Source organism: Falco punctatus (assembly GCF_963210335.1).
Source record: "Falco punctatus genome assembly, chromosome: 4".
Taxonomy (NCBI): Eukaryota; Metazoa; Chordata; class Aves; order Falconiformes; family Falconidae; genus Falco; species Falco punctatus.
Genome location: NC_137583.1, coordinates 1,819,443 through 1,836,677, shown reverse-complemented (window position 1 = coordinate 1,836,677; position 17,235 = coordinate 1,819,443). Strand labels below are relative to the sequence as shown.

The window sequence follows — 17,235 nt, the reverse complement described above, 5'->3', positions numbered from 1 at the left end:
CAGATATATGAAAGGTATTTGCAGTCTTGTTCAAATAAAGCTTAGAGAACTGCCTTTCTGAAAGAGTCTGAAGGGTTATTCGCTTCCATGTGGGCAAACGTTTATCTTACCCGGTAAAGACATGTATGTCCATAGACCCACCTGGAACATCTAAAATGTCCGCAGCATAATTCCCTACTGCATATAGTACAACAATATTCATTTATCTAGCCACCATAAGGACCATATTTTTATTTAAACATATGCAGATAGGTACATAAAATGCACTGTCATGTAAATCAGTGCTTATTTTCGCAGAAACCATAGTAGTAGTATTCCTGAGCATCAGAAAAAGTTTTAACATCTGCACGAGGTGAAAAGCAAAGCTTTCTATAAAAACATGCCGTAGATACATTAAAATCTTTTCCCCAAAACATCCTCTTTTAAGTGGTTCTACAAAGCATTACATTTAGGACAGTCTCAACAAAAACCTGCCACCTAGTAGCTTGCATTTGTCTGGTTATTAACAATTATCAAAAAATATTCCGCTTATGTGAAAATAAACATTAACGTGAAATGCCAACATACCTGATGCTATCAACAAGAGCAGGATCCAGTCCTTTGAAAAGACCCTGAAAGCTTTAAAGCCACTCAATTCCTTTCATGTAATACCCAAATATAGTTCTTTAAATTTGGCTGTCAAAACCATGACATTTCAGTTTATCAAACACATTCTTAGCATAAAGAACAGCGACACAGGAAACATTCTTGAGAGGGTCCAAGCATCTACGAGAAGCAATTTACAGTACATCAAAACATTTAACAATTTGTAATTATGGTATGTGTAAGGGTGTAAAGCTGTCAATAAATAATACTCTTAAAAATGGTCAACTGTCCTCAAACTTTGATCTATTAAATTACCTCAGTAAGAAAGCAGTAAAACCCCAAATAACAAAACAGAAGAAAAAATAAGGAGCACTAAGAAACTGCAATGCTATTCACTCTGCAACTCTGTAGTATACCTTAAGACTAAATCTTTCACAACAAGGAAGATTTTGACTCAAATATTTGCATACTGCCAAGTACAAAAAAATTCAGGGCAGTGATGAGAATTCTTCAGCGTATCCACTAGGAGAAATCGCATGCAGCTGCCAGGCAAAAACATATTCTTATGCTCCACCTTATTTAGTTTTTAAATGCCAAAGTTGTGGTCACCAAGAACGTACTGTGATGTGTGTATATAAATATTTGGTTTATTGCTAGGTACTGCTATAATACAAAGAAGTAATAGTAATAACTAATACTAGCTGCCAGTGTTGTTCATTCACTTTCGATGCAACCCTGAGGCATTTTTTAATTTGAATTTAAATGGCTGGCATTGCAGAAACATTTGAAACAAAATAAATTTTGCTCTTGGAGAAGTCCAGTTGAGAGAAAATTAGTTCATATTACAGCTTATTTTTTTCATTTTTCTTCTTCAGTTTTTCAAACAATTGTTTAATTCTCTGGTGTTCTTAAAGCTTTAAGGAAGTAAAGGAACACAGACACTCATGCACGTAAAGTTAGTGTATGTTTAAAGCCTTCCCTTCTGCAGTTGTATGCTAACAAGAGGATTATTCCTAACCCACCAGCACTAGGCTGCAGCATGCTGCCTGTGTGCAGCGCAGCTACTGGCCCCCAGCCTCTGCCAGAACGTGCTCGAACACGCTGAAGGCGAGGAAGGGCAAGAAGCCCGCGAGCCCTCTGCTCCCCGTCTGCACCCATCCCAGATTCCTCCACTACCCCCCCAGCTACCAACTGTTTTCCACACAAACCGATGGCAAAACGCCACTGTTTGGCCTGAGTTACTGGCGACTCCAAATGGAATGATCACGGATCTAGATCGCAGAATGACTCCAGGACTGCTGGAATTCAGTGTGCTTTGCAGAAGGACGAAGCTAGTACTGCATGGCATATAGCAACACATTGCTTTGATTCGGAATGCATGAAATCAATTAATGTTCATTGATTCCACAATCATTTGGGTTATTAGAAAAGTCGGTTTAGCAAGGTACAACAGATGCCAGAAGAATTTCTCTTTTTTTCTGTAGTATTAGCAGCTCAGCAAAAGGGGCACATCCTTCAGGCTTTGACCTGATGGCCTACTACCAGACAAACTGCTGAGCACATAAGCATATTGATTATTAATTCTATTAATAAATGCCATAGACTAACTGGGTAGTCAAGATTTCAGGCCTCCACCCAAATTAAGAGCAGTATTTTAAAAGATTTTATTTTATCATACCATTTCAATATAAGCAACAGTGCACACATTTCCAGCATTCTAATTCAAGCAGCAATTAATGAATCTACAATTATTTGAAGTATATTAACAGGACAAACAACATAAAGTCATATGAGAAGCACCAAAAATCCAATGTTTGGTTTTCTTGTATGTACATGCAGAAAAAGAGGGAGAGAAGCAGCAATAACAAAGAGGAAAAATAAGAGAAAGGAATAAAAAGGAAAAGAGAGGGAAAGGGGCAAGTACAAGTGACCAAAGAGTAAGATCAAAAAGTTTGATAGTAATGGATGGATGAGTAAAGATAGTTCAAGAAGGAAATTAAAGCAACAAAGGGAAGACTTTGCATTCCCAGCATTTAAACATGTAGTTATTCCCAGCTTGTATAAAAAGATGAGGATGTAGCACTCAGAGACAGGCTACATTTCCAGACCCAAGCTGAGTCCCACAGCAGGAAGGGTAAGGTATACACAGATAATCAATGGTTAGGTAGGAAACATTTGAGAAGGCGGGCAAGCACTATAGTGTTATTTAAAAAGTAGTTCTGGACTGCTTCAATATTCATTTTTTCCCCTGTAGAAAGACCTCTGGATGACTCTTCCAAAACACACTGCAAACTAACATTTGAGGCCTCCAGCATATTCCTCATCTTTGGCTTTTTCTATTTTTATTCCTTTCTGTTTTGGAATAAGCTCCTGTATTAGCATTTACTTGCAGCTGCCCCTGCCAGTGCAAAAGTAGCACTGTCTAGACTATGTACATCTTTATGCCTCTTGAAAATAATGCAGCTGATAGCTTCTACAGCTCTTATAACTCCAAAAGTCCCACTTCTCATTTTTAACATATCCTGTTGCCCTATGAATTCAGAATTACTAACAGTTCAATCCTTACTAATTCATAGGATCTTTCCTGCTAAATTCTATGAGACAAAGATGTTACAACATTCAATTATCTAAGTACTCACTATGAATGTACCTTATAAAATCTCCCAGCTGTTCGAAACAAAACCAGCAAATGCTTCTGACAAAATCACTTATTCTGCCTTGTACAATACACATAACGTAACACAAGTAGACTATGAAATACAGAAAAAGTAGCGAATAAAGAATTAGGTATCAATCACTGCTCCAAAATATCACACACAGAGTCCCTCTGTCTTCCCAACTGCTTTAATAACCAGTGTGGTGTGTGTGTAAGCCTTTTCCAATGAGTCAGTCACACAGCTGAAATACTGCATCTTTCCATTTATTTTCACCACTACTGTTACAGTCACGCTAACCTTTAAGCTAGTGGTAAAAACTCAGTGCTAGATGCAACTACATCCTCATCTTCTTACGCTGATATACTTTGGTGACAATATTTATTTCTTCCCATTTGTCTATCTTGATTATTACAAATTTAAGTTCATGCATGCTTGCAGAACAAAACCGCTACTCTTACTCTAGTACTGCTGGGAAGAAGCTTCTGGTGCATTACCATAGGGAACATGCTGGAGCATTACCATGGGTGGATGCATTAAATTAGTGTTAAAAGCACCAGTTCTTTGGTGCAGGAGAACACTTACTCCATTTATGAACTGTTTTTCATCTCATAAGAACAAAGTACAGATGTTGATGACAATCACTTCATTTTATCGCCTGAAGATAGACAGAAAAAACATTTTACATATTTAATTCAATTTCATGACAAAAACAGGTTTTCAAGAAAAAAACAACTTGTCTGAGTGTTGCTGCTGTAACCACTAGGCACAGATAGCTCTGCTCAGTTTTCCCCTCACTGAATCATGAATAAAAAAATAAAGAAACTTTTTCAAAAATTTCAGATGCTTTAGAATTATTTAAAAACATTAAATACTAATCTGAGGTTAACAGTACTTTGTAAAACATAGTTCTGAAGAAGTTTACACTTTACAGTATTACTGAAAAAATAATAAAAAAAAATCAAAATCAAACAGCTGCACCCCTAACAACTCCCAAACTCTTTGAAGGTATGGTTAAAACAACACCTCACAATTTTAAATTACGACACTATTCAATCAGCTGTTAAGTTGTTGACTCTTGTGCTGAAATATGGCCTGCTTTGATCAGAGCTTTTTAATAACTGTTAATTAAAAAATAACTTATACTCTGATACAAGTTGTTGTCTTGTTTTATGGCACAGCTTTGAGTTAGCTTTAGTGAACTCAATCTTTTAAAAATTCACTCATAAAAGGAAAATGGGCAATTAAAGCATTTCAGACACTTGGGCAGTTAAAACAACACAAGTTACCTTGCAACCGATGTGCTTGTAAAAGGATTATGAATAAAACAGTACAAAAGTAGCAAAATGTTTTAAAGTAGAAAATGAACAACTGCTAAAAGAGGAAATAAGTTAACCACACTCAGTACTGCTGCAAACATTTTTGAGTATACTCCAATCAGCCACTGAAATAATAAACAAATGCTGCTATAAACAAACATTATGCAAACACACATTCTGTCCCCAAATACGGTCCGTATTATCTCAAACTCTCATTACTCCACTTTCTACATCTTAGTATTTTCTTACTTGACAAGTAAGAAACTACAGCATTACTTTACACACCTTTCATTGTAACTTCTGCAGGGGTATGACATTTACCAATGCATCACTTTACCGACTCACTTCTGATCATCCATTTTTTTCATCTGTTTTAGTTGTATCCACTGCCGTTGGGCTTATGGGTGCTCAGCCACAAGATGAGGTAGCTACTCGCTTGAAGCAACTTTGTGTTAAAACTGTTAGATTAAAATCAGCTGACAAAACACTGCCTCAGTAATTGGCTTTCTTTTTTTCTCAAAATGTTTGCCTACACAGCAATAGGTCTGATTAACAGATTCATATGTATTAGACTTAGTACAGCTAATTCAAGTACCAAGCGATGCCACAACAGCACATCCTTCTTTGGTGGCCTGCCGACTTGAGTAGCTCAGAGAGGCTGGAGCTGCCGGGGGTGTCACTGTGGATATTCCAACTCGCCAGTTAAAGCTAACGCGGACAGGTCAGTGCACTCTGCAGCGACATCTCTGCGAGTTATGCATCGCCAAGATGCTAGCATGCAAGCCATGACGTAAATTCAATCTCATATCATTTAAGTGAAGCTCATACAACTGAAATATTTTCATAAGAAACTATTAAATGATTTTTTTTCTTTCATTCAAAGTACTGCTGAAAGGTAAGAATGCCACACACTTTCTACATCTACATCTACACACTATTTTTTATTAAAAAAACCCAAACTGCCAAAACCCAAAGCCAATCTGAAAAGAAATTTTCCAGGTTAAAACACATATAAACAAAGAGGTACCAGAAAGAAAATTAATTTCACTGGAAAAAAAAACCACATACAATTACTCTGAAGCATTCTCTTAAAATTCTTGTACATATGTTGACACTCCATTCTTTCAGAAGAAATAAAGGGCTCTTCATGTACAGAATATCCATTAACTGGTTCCTTCCACACCCATACTCTGCAGTAATTGCATTAATATAAACATAATTACATATAATTTAAACCTGCAGGTGGTGGAGTAAAATCTCACTTCATCCCAGTAAATATGGTAGATGGCGTACCTTTGTCCCACACATGGTATATCATAATCAGGCAATCATTAATCTTCAAGACAAATGATATGCAAAATCTCTCTGGATCTCATTCATACTCGTTACGTATGGACAACTGTGCCATATCAAAATCACCGTCAGTAAAATAGCAAGGCAGCACAACACCAGTTTGAACTGGTCTGCTACGTACAGATTATGTTGCCATGGTTTTCAGAAGTCTTCAGACTACAGAAGCTGAGGAAAAGTTAAATTACGCACACACAAGAGAAAAATTATACCAATGAAATGCGCTATACTTGACATAAAACTTCAAGTAAGCGAACCTCAAAGATTTTTGTAAAATTTGACAATTTTTGAAAAAGCAAAAAAATACTTATCCACCACAATAACAGACTGGAACTAACTGGTTAGACAGGTTGTGGCTAATGTGTACAAGAGAACTGTGAAAAGGTCTTGGGCAAGGCAGTCTCAGTATGTAAGACCCGTACACAGCGGCCCTGCGTCAACGGGGACCTTCAAATGCTGCCCAAACGCAAACCACTGCAGGTCACCCCGTCCTCCCAGGTCAGGGGTGGAGCTGGACTACAGGCAGTTCTGTACAGAGTACAAATCATTCCAAGAATGAAGTGAAGGTAAACATAATAATATAAAACTGCCAAGTCATTAAAAGCTATTTAAAAGTACATAGGATGAGTCAAACCAAATTCCCTTCAACTCAGTGGGAGATGGCGTCTTATTTCTTGTTAGGGGTAAAAAGAAGTAGCTTGTTTCAGTCAGTTTCTGGCAGAACAGATCGTTATCTCGAAGGCTATTTTTGTATGGAGATATATTGTTTTAAAGCGTGGTTTCATAAAAAAAGTGTCCTCCCAGCTTTCCTCCATTTTCTCTCCACCAGCCTGGCACTGCCCCCTCACCTCTGCCAGCAGAACTGCCTGGGTGGCTGTGCCGTGTGTCAGCCCAGAAAGCAAAAGCTGTGAAAAAGCAGCGCTAGCTCTCTCAGTATGACTAACAGCACAGCCACAAACCCAGCAGCAGGGTAACAGGCTGGAGACAGCACACCCTAGCACGCGGACAGGAATGCAAATGCTGCCACTGCAGATTTCAGCTCCTCACAAGGCTATTTCCCTCAAACAGCTGCTGTACAGTGAGGAAGCAGAACAAAGAACAGCTTAAGTGCTTCTCAAAACACTTGAGGATTGAAACTGGCTAAAGGCAAATACTCTTACATTAAAACCTCTGCTTGGCACCCACACGGAACTCTCTCAGCAGCAGCGCTGGAAGACACAGCACCTTTCTGAAGGAAGGAGCTCTGCCCCAGAACCGCGCAGGCACCTCGGTGAAAGCTGGGCTTGTCTGAGCCGGACACGGTGAGGTTTTGGATACGAGTAACGGAAAATTTCTGATGTTCCTGCTACTGCAGTTGAACAGTCTTTCAGTCCCGAAGCAGCTGGTTTTTAGTAAGACTGCCATTTCCAAAAGAACGAACTGTTGGTTTTGAAAGAAGTGCCGCGCTGTGCAAGCATTTAGAAACAGGACAGGGCACGAGCTAAACGAGGGTCGGACACTCAGTAGATAGGCCGTGTTGACACAACAGCAATCATCAATTAAGAGGGAACCCTCTCACACTGCTTCACCAGTCCCTTCCTCAGCTGCAAGCTTCTCCTCATTATCTCGATCAGAAATAACTCTGCTCCTCCTTCAGCCAGTCGATGAGGCCTCCCGTTAACGAAGGAAAGGGAACACAAAGGATTTACTGCAAAGGAACAGAGCGGTCGCAACAAAAAGGTAAACTGGCAAAGTCTTTCTGAGCTCTGGGAAAAAACAACCACCACTAATGTCCTTCAACAAGACATGTTTATACACAACATACACACAGTCACCCAGAATAACGTATCCTGTTGAACTGATAGTTTTTGTTGTTGTAGTTTTTAGCATTTCCCTCAGGTGACCGGGGGAATTGTGCTGGAGTTTCAGGAAATATGCAACTCCCATTCTGCACAAGTTTGGCCACAAATTCTATTCAGATCATAAAGCAAACAAATAATCACTTCATGAGGTGTTTTACATCTGTACTTAATCCTGAATTTTGTGCACTGTGGAATTACAAATTCTAGAAATGTGATAATCATAAAAATACCAATACAGTATTAAAAATTAAATTTTAAAAAATTAGATATGTGTAAACACCCACACCTCCCTCTGTCATGTTCCCTCTTCAAATTCTCACTGGTAGCACACTGCAGAATTGCTGTACAAATAATTTTTGCCATTGTCCACTAATTCACCCAAACCAACCATTTGGTGCCACTCTTTGTAATGGGAAAAACATGAATCAATAGGCAAAGACAACTAATCTTTAGATTTAAAAGGAAACTGCAAGAAAACTTTGTTATTTTCCTCAAAGCGTCATCTTGTTCCAGCTGCCAACAAATCCTTCTTTTTGACTAAAAAGCCTCAAAATACTTGTGTCCTCAGTTTACATCTCCTTCCTGAGACAGTCTCTCAGTGGAGAGGCATCCTGTTACTAATTTCTACTTAGTATTAAAGCCAATGTGAAAACACCTTGGGCAATAAACAGCAGTGATATAAGCAAGTCAACCACAGGAACCCAACAATGTCTACCAGATGAAATCTCAAACCAACATTTTCATCTGTAAGATCAAGTATTAATTTCCTTACTTCACATCTGATACAACTGAAGATGGCAACAGCATACAAGAGAAGTTTATGGAAGATGGCATTCACCTTTCAGAGAAGTATACAGTGTTCTATATGGACACTTTTTTTTTGCCATTTTGCCTACAAATGGGAAGTGCAACCAAGAACAACCAAGTAAATGGAAGCAAATAATTGCAAACAAATAGGGAGAGACCATTAGAATAATTATATAGTCTTATTTTTAATGAATTCTAAACAATCTATTTTCAGTATCTGCACACAGATTAAGCCATCTCAATTTTCTATATTTAAAATACAGACTTCTTCTATATGTTCATTTTAGTCCAATCTTTAAATGGTTTAAGAGAAACACTGTCTCTCTGGTCTGGGTGTGATGTGAATGCCTATTGAAGAAGATGGAACTGATTGTAAGAAGCAAGGGCAGGACATGAACAAAAGCCTATAGGAGGCTTACATCTGTCTGCCACAAATTTAGCAACTGTTCAGGTCACTATGACCTTCAAAACCCTCTTTTGAACCGTTCTGAATTCTTCATAGTTTACAGGAGAAAATGATCATTATGAAAGAGAAAAACAGAGAAAAATCTCTTTGGAGGTATTTCTAAGCAACAAGAACAGAATGATACTAGCGATGTGATGGTGTTTCCCCAGAACAGAAAAGCTTACAATGTCTGAAAATATTAGATCAGTGTCTCTGACACAGATTTATATTCCCATAATTAAATGGGCACTTGCCAAAATGAAGATTAAAGACTACAAACTTAAAGGAACGCAAAAATATTTGTATAAATAGTATTCACTTTATACAAAGTTTGAGTACAGCAGAAATTAAAGATAATATTGTATGAACTATGGCTAGGACAAAAAAAAATTAGATTACTCCATCTTTTGTATTTATGCTGCAAAATATGATTATCTTAGGGAAAAAATTAGAAACCTCAAAATTATATTGATGAGCAACAATACTCAATAGTGGCACATGAGAAAAACCAAACCCCAAACCAAGCTCATTGTGCTATTTTAGACACACAGAAGGCATGCTCAGTTGCTAAGATGAATATTTTGGAAAAATACAAGTCAGCAAATAGCTGAAACATAACTGCCCAACATACCAGGAAGTGTCAACATTTAATCCTGAAAAATAAGTGATACTATCTGAAAGGAAAGACAACAGGACAGTGAAAATCTTACATGTTTACTTAAAACAGCCACAGCTTTAAAGTCATATTTATTCAAGCTAGATAGACAACTTGCTTTGGAATACAACAGAGAACAGGCTCTAGACGATGGAATAATAAAAATTCTATTGAATTTCTTCACTGATGCACATAGTTAGAGGCAGTACGTGAAACACACCAGCTTCAGATTTTAGGCAGCTGCTAAAGGAAGGGTTTACAGATTACTGTCATCTGTTCATTAGCATTTTAGATATAAAGTGAGGAAACTATCTCAAATAAAAATGGTGCTGTGGGATCGAATGGAAGTGTAACCAAGAGGCTTTGAGTTGTGGTAATAATTAGTGTCTTGAGAAAGTTCACACTAATGGATATTAATATTTTATATATTCCATTCACTTCAGTGAAGAACTGCAGTTGGGATGCAGTTACAGTTGAAACCCAAGCGTCTTCTGTAAATAGATCCTAGCTACCTACATCTCATATTGCAAGTCTAGGTTTATTCCCACCTAAAGAAGTACCCAATGCTTTTTGCAATGTATTGTTAATATTTTTAAACATGTGAGGAAAATCTGTTTTTAATATCTCTTAAGGTTTCCCAGCAACATTTTTTCCTTCTTCTATGGTTTTTTTCCTTAAGGATATTGGTGACCGCTGATTACAAAAAGGAATGCAGTAACTGCTATAGGTTTTAGAAATGCAGTGTACTGCCAATCCCAAATTCTCCATCTCGTGTCTTGTGCTGACTTTAACAGTTATAAATTTATTTTTTCCCCATTGCTATTTTTTTCCAACTATAAACTTACGTGTTATATTTTTTAAAAAACAAACACATCAGTAATGTCAAAGTTTAGGATTCCATCTTTGATCAAAACCAGCCAGCAACTGCAGATTCATTATGACTACTAAGAGTAAAGCAATTTAATATTTTATTACAATGAAAGGTTAAAAAAAATGCTGCTGCAATTTCCAGTAGTCTTTCTTTCAGATTCCTGAACAAAATAGAAATAGCTTTAAATTCCTGAATGCGGATGTGTTTTTTGACTTACAGAAATAATATTTTCATCAGTATTTTGGAATAAATTAAATGATGGATCCAACTTCAATAAAGCCCTCCTCTGAACAACATGGTGAAACAGAAGGCATAAGGAAGCGTGTATTAACGATAATGTGACAGACAGGTATTAAAAATAAGGATGACTGTGGAACATTTAAAGCTACAGAATGTACTCTTTCCTTGGTACCAGGTGAGCCATGGTAACAGGTGATAGTGGTTTTTGCCCCCAGATAAGGAAACCGATAAACTATATGCTAAGGTGTGCATGCATGTGGCTACTCCTCACCTGTGGCACTGCTAGGAAGATACCATGAAGGAGTTCAGAACACCAGAGAGAACAGGAGGAGAGTATTGTATGTGCAGGCGGCCCGCCCTGACCTGCTGTACCACTAATCAGACTGCAACACCAAGAGGCAGAATACTGTAGAATCAAAAAGGGGGGTGGGGGTGGGTGGGTGTTGGTAGTATCAAGCTTTCCTGTGATGCTCAAGGAAAGAATGACAGGACAACCATTTTATAATTACTAGGTATAACAGGGAAGCTGTAAACCTTGGCAGGCTATATATATTGAAGCGGCTGAGAAAAGAACTTGAGAGGGAAAAAGGATTAAAGGAATATAAAGTAAAGCAAATAACGTGATCAGGACTGCTCAGGGGCACCCTAGGATGAAGTCCTACACCTGATCACAAAGCCTGGAGAAGAAGAGTAAATCTGTTTCTGTTTGATCATACTTGTGTCTGTCTGCCTTCTATGGTCCAAAGGACCTGGGGTGTGCTCTCTGGTATTGATGGAGAAACACCAGAATGGGAGGACTGGGTATCCTGAAATTTTAACACTGTATATAAAGGTGGAGGACCTAGAGATAAAACGTGGCACGAGTACTGTTCTAGATTCAAGCATCCAACAGTGCCATAATAAAGTTTTCAGTTTTGTTTTCCAATATTTTCCCAATAATTACTGATGTTGTATATTCTTCTGTGGCTGGCACTGAGCATTGAGCTGGTACTTTCATTTGCAAGCATTGTTTAAAGATCAGGGTGGAAGACTAATACCAAGGCAGTCACATCACCTTTGGAGGTGCTTCACCTAAGGTTTAGCCAGTGACAGTAAGGAGAGGACTTCCTAAGATTCAAGGGGCCAGTGCCACTTGCCGTGCCAGGATATCTTGGAGGGCATGCCCTACAAGAGAAAACCTCACTGGGTCTATGCAAGTATCTATGATGTCTGGCACCTTCATTATGATTTAAAGAAAAATGCCCAGGAGCTTAAGATAGCACTAATTCAGCGGGACCTGGGCAGGCTGGAGAGCTGGGCAGAGAGGAGGCTAATGAAGCTCAGTAAGGGCAAGTGTGAGGTCCTGCACCTGGGAGGAACCACCGCCCACACCAGTACAGGCTGGGCTTGACCTGCTGGAAGGCAGCTCTGCGGAGAAGGACCTGGGCGTTCTGGTGGGCAGCAAGTTGCCCGTGGGCCAGCAGCGTGTCCTGGGGCACAAGAAGGCCAGTGGGATCATCCTGGGGCGCATTAGGAGGAGCGTGGCCAGCAGGTCGAGGGAGGTGACCCTCCCCCTCTGCTCCGCCCTGGTGAGGCTGTGTTTGGAGTGCTGTGTCCAGTGCTGGGCTCCGGTTCAGGAGACAGGGAACTACTGGAGAGGGTCCAGCGGAGGCTACGAAGGTGATGAGGGGACTGGAGCATCTTCCTTCTCAGGAAAGGCTGAGCGAGCTGGGCCTGTTCAGCCTGGAGAACACTGAGAGGGGAGCTTATCAATGCCTACAGGTAGCTTAAGGGTGAGTGTCAACAGGACGGGGCCAGGTGCCCAGCAGCAGGACAAGGGACACCGGGCACAAATGGCAACACAGGAAATTCCATCTGAATATGAGGAAGAACTTCTTTCCCTTGAGGGTGACAGAGCCCTGGGGCAGGCTGCCCAGCGAGGCTGTGGGGTGTCCTGCTCTGGGGACATTCAAACCCGCCTGGACATGACCCTGTGCAGCCTGCTCTGGGTGAGCCAGCTTTAGCAGGGGGGTGGGCTAGATGGTCTCTAGGGGTCCCGTCCAACCCTGACCAGTGCGGGATTCTGTAAAATACAAACACTGCCTTCAGTAAAGGTGCTGCAGTCTGGAAGACAAAAAACCCTATGTCTGTAAAAACACAAAGCAGCAAAGTGTCCTAACAAAATAAGGAGATTAAGAGGTACTCAAATGGTGACAGACATACTACCTGTAGCAAGACATACTAAGCAAGGAAGGGTAGGTCACACTATTTGTAGATACTGTAAGAAAAAAACCTTCACTTTCATCTGGTAACGGGTGGATAGTCAGGCAGAAGATGTGGACTTTCCAACATTTGCATATGGTACTTCTCACAATGAACTTATAATTGCAGAGAACAGAACATTTCATGGCTTGATGTCTTGCAAGGAACATCATGTTGTTCCTTTAATACTGTTACACAAGACAACATCAACATGTAGTATAAGACACATATAAAATACACACACATGTAAAATACTCTCAGATAATTCTGAAATAACTTTAAAAGGAGACTCATGTTACAAATAAAATTATTTTTTTAATGTTTTTGGGGAAGATATCCAAAGAGTTGTGGGGTTTTGGTTTTGTTTTGGTTTTTGTTTGGGTTTGGGTGTTTTGTTTTTTTTTTTTGGTGGCAGGGGTGTGTGTAGAATTAATGTCAACAGAATTAAAAATCTATAAATATACTCCATATGCACAAGTTCTACAAAAGCTCAAGTGCTCAGAATCCATAACAGCACAGGTATACAATTTTCTGGGGGGGAGGGCTTGGTACAAATCCTAGAAACAGTCTGTCATGACTTGCTCCAAAAATAAGAAGACTGATGCTGTCCACTTACACAATTTCCATATTTTAAGTCAACAATTTTCTCTGTTTTACTCCAAACCATAGTAAGAAAAAAAACAGATCTCCAAAACCTATACTGCATGGCTGCCGTATATGTTGTCTGAAACATCGTTACTTGGCAATTCCTCACTAGCTAGGAGTCAGCCCTACAAATAATTCCGCGTTCTACTTAGAGAGGTCTCAGAGCAAGAACACTCAAAGAGCCAACAAAGTTGGCACGAAAACACATTGCCTTTTCTCTAATCTTGTTCAGAATATATGCAATAAGTGAACCAAAAAAAATTTTATATACATCCATTTGAAACTGCATAGATTTTATTTTTTTTAAAGCCTATTTGAATGTCATCTTAAATCACATTTTGTAATCAAGCATGCTATCTATATACCCTTCTGAACTGCTTCCAAATTCCTTAGGGTTTGCCAACTATTTATAGAAATCTGTTCATAGGTTCTGCCTGGAGAAAAGACTGTATAGGGAAATTCTAAGAGCAGCTTTGCAGTATCAAAGAGAATAGAAAGCACAGCCCACTACAGCGGTGCATCCTCAGAAGGATGGGAGATTAAGAAAAAATTTTCTCAATGGCAGTCAGACATTGGAACTGGCAGCCAAGAGAAGTTGTGTAAACTCTGTCCCTGATGCCTTTTAAACCCAACTGAACAGAAGCTTGTTCTGAATTCAATCTTCACCCTGCTTTGAGCAGCAGGTTGGACTAGATGACCTGCATGATCTCCTGAGCACATCATACAGCAAGTTGAGAAGGTAATTTAAGCAGTACTGTACGTTAGCAGCAGCTGTCTTAAATAAATGCATTCTTTCTTCTACCCTGATAAGCTAGGTTATACCTAGCGTTAAATTGGCTCAGTGAGGGCTATTCCTGTTCTAGTCATGTGCTTTGTTTATCCATTATGCACATAAAACATTACATTTTTAAAAGGTATGATGTAGAAATGAGGTTTCATGGTCTTTATAAGATGTGATCATAAAAAGTTACTTCAACACTTCTTTCTATACTCATACATCATCTCTCAAATTTCCACTCCTAAACTGACCAATCCCAGATGCCTGGCTTCTTAACTTTGCTTAAAAAAAAATATTCTAAGATGTCCTCCTCATATTCTTTCAGCCTGCTGGCTTGCTTTGATGACTAAGGTATTACACTTCAGGCATTTTCAATTAACAGATTGACAGATGTTGTTCCTCCTCTGTTTCAGCATGCTCCATGCATTTAAGTGGCCTTTCAGACAGAATTTGAAAATCTGTAAGTCATTTTCAACATCACAGATTTCTATTATATTAACTTATACATTAATTTTAGCCCCCTCTGAGATTTAGAACAGAGCCACAATAGTGAGCCTAAGTTTCTCCTCTGACCATTCATTCCTACAGCAAGAAGAAAAATTGATGAAAAGAAAAATAACAGTAGTATTGTTGTACACTGACTAATACTTCTCCTTGCTGTGAAAGGAAAAGAGGCTACCGATGCCCCCAGGAAATTCAGAAAAATTAGAATTCGATGCTGTGGAGAAGCAGTGTAGAAAGTTAAGCTTAGAGGATGAAGAAAGAGCGTAGCAAAAAAGATTCCTTTTGCCACTTAAACTTTGGAAGTAATTCCATAAGATCAAAAAATGTTATTCTCTACTTCATAAATATTCATGTATTCCCTCATGGTATAGGAGTAGGTATCACAAGCAGACAAATTTTATCTGTTACTACTGTCTGAGGAAATGAATGAAAACATACAGATGCAGAGGAGAGCATATGTTATTGATGTTATATATAGTTCTAAAACTCTGTGGGGATATGTTGAATATATACATTAGCTAAAGTCTGTGCATCAATTCATCCTGTGCCAAGAGCACTGTTCCTTAATGAATTCCACTTTTTGGTTCAAAAGGTTATAGTTAACGCTACCCACTGAGGTGAACAAGTTCTGTTGGGATAGCAGAAGAAAGCATCTACTGTCGCTCCATATTGCCATAACTAGGCTGCTTCACAATACCCGGGTAAAGGTTACTTGTACGGTAGGGCTCGCTCGAAAAGCAGACTTGCTCTTACACACTTCCCTAGCATGGTTCTGAAAGGGTTCCAATTCTTTATTTCATTTCTACTTATGCCTATTTCATTTCTACTTCATTTCTGTGGTAACAGATCAGGAAACTCAAGCAGAAATAATGAGCTGATGACAATTAGTAGAAATACCTAAAATTTCAAAAAATACTTTAAACCAGTATAGGGGTCCAGGAGTGTTGCTGCCTTAACTCATGGGATCCTTTATGTCCACAGAAGTGAAATTTAGATCAGTGTTTGAAAAGAACGTCTTATGAGGAAGAACGAGAAAACAAATTCATTTCAACCATATCAAATTGCTTAGAAGCCTATTTCCACTATTGGTCGTCATCTAATAGGTACAGTTGGAGAGGTTATAAAAATCCGTTGTAACCACTATAAACAGGCCCAATGCCAACGCAAATTCTAAGTCCTCTTCTCAAAAATGAGAAGATTGCCTTGAACAATTTCTACTGGATAATTTCAGCAAAGTATGAGGGAAAGCCTCTTCAAATAACAAGCTGTAAGAAAAAGAGATCAGCCTCTATTTTATGAAGAATCCATGCCAGAGGCTCCACGCTCCCACGTTAACTTCACACATCCTATGGCTCTTGCTCAAGACACTGAGCAGCAGTGCTCTGGTGGCAGTTTGCCATAAGATACAAAATAATAACAAGTTATTTTAATTATTAGTCACTGCTGTTTACTGTTTGCCCCTTCTCTCCTCAAAGGAGACCATTCCACATTAAGGCATCTTAACAGACAATAACATTCGTATTGCACAACTCATTCCACTGACTAGCCATGCATACGGGATAGGCAGGCATAACAATACTGAGAGACGAAGCAGATACTGGTAACTTGCTCTGCTCTCAGAGTGAATTATTCACATAAACACAATAAATATTAGATCCCTGAGGACAGTGCAATGTTTTTCACTTAGACAGAAATTACCTGAACTGCATTCAGGCATCGAAATAATTTGCAAGACCACCCCAGTCTGAGGTTTTAGCAGAACATACAGTATTTTTTCTTTAGTTATTACAACCGGCAAGTTTGCATGGAATATTTGAATGTAAATAACAATATTAAACCCATATTTAATTGTTAGACTTACATGCATTTAAATCTTATTGGAAGGCAGCAGATGACGCCCATTTTCAGACATTTCTTTTACAATTCAAAAAGCCCCCAAGCCCTTCAGATATCGGGTAACCATGGGACACTCACTGTAACAGCTCCTACAATTTTCAAGCATTATTGTTCATTGTAGGAAAGTGTAATGTCATTTTCATAAAGAGTGAGCTATGTCTTTGCACATCCCTCAGATTGTCTTTGTTTCTTCCTTAATGAAAGTTGAGAAAAAGGTAAGCAAGGGCCTCACAGGCATTCTGTTCCATGCTAATGGCAGGTACTACTAAGATCACACACACACACAAAGCCAGGTTAACAAGAGGGATGAAGGAGAAGAACAAAGTAGTAGATTGTTTAGTACAACAGGCTTCTGTTTGGATATTTCTACTTCAGTGAGTGTAACAGAAATGCCAGATGGCACC

The 17,235-nt window shown here is 39.0% G+C and overlaps 1 protein-coding gene across 2 annotated transcripts in view; it reads right to left on the bottom strand.

Annotated features, from left to right (window-relative positions):
• The window catches only part of CENPP (centromere protein P), a 151,421-nt gene that overhangs the window by 14,495 nt on the left and 119,691 nt on the right, over positions 1-17,235 (bottom strand). The window lies entirely within an intron of this gene.